Raw genomic sequence first — 573 nt, forward strand, 5'->3', positions numbered from 1 at the left:
CATCCTGATAGTATATAGCCTTAATATGATGTAATGAGAATAGCACTTTATCTACATGGTCTTACTCCCAAAAAAGTCATAATCCCAGTCTAATTGTGAGAAAAATATTAGACAAATTTCACTAGAGAGTCATTCTACAAAATACTTGACCAGTACTGTTAAAAACTTTCAAGGTTATCTGAAACAAGGAAAGCCTGATAAATTGCAGTAGCCAAGAAGAGCCTCAAGAAACGTGGCATCTTAACGTAATATGCTATAGTGAATGGGGTCCTGGAACAAAAAAAGACATCAGGACAAAAAATAAAAATAAAAACTAAGAAAATCTGGATAAAGCATAAACTGTAATGAATAATGATGTATCCATATTAGTTCATTAATGATAACAAATGTACCAGACTAATGTCAGATGTTAATAACAGAGAAAACTGGTTGTGATGTATGGAAACTCCGTACTATTTTTCTGATATTTTTGTAAATGTAAAACTATTCTAAAATAAAGCATTTATTTAAAACATATTTATATTTGTTTATCCAGAGTTTTCAAAGCTATTTGACCAAAACCTTCCTTTTTTT

This window comes from Rhinopithecus bieti, unplaced genomic scaffold (genome assembly GCF_001698545.2).
Source record: "Rhinopithecus bieti isolate Rb0 unplaced genomic scaffold, ASM169854v2 scaffold_7673, whole genome shotgun sequence".
NCBI classification, from domain to species: Eukaryota; Metazoa; Chordata; class Mammalia; order Primates; family Cercopithecidae; genus Rhinopithecus; species Rhinopithecus bieti.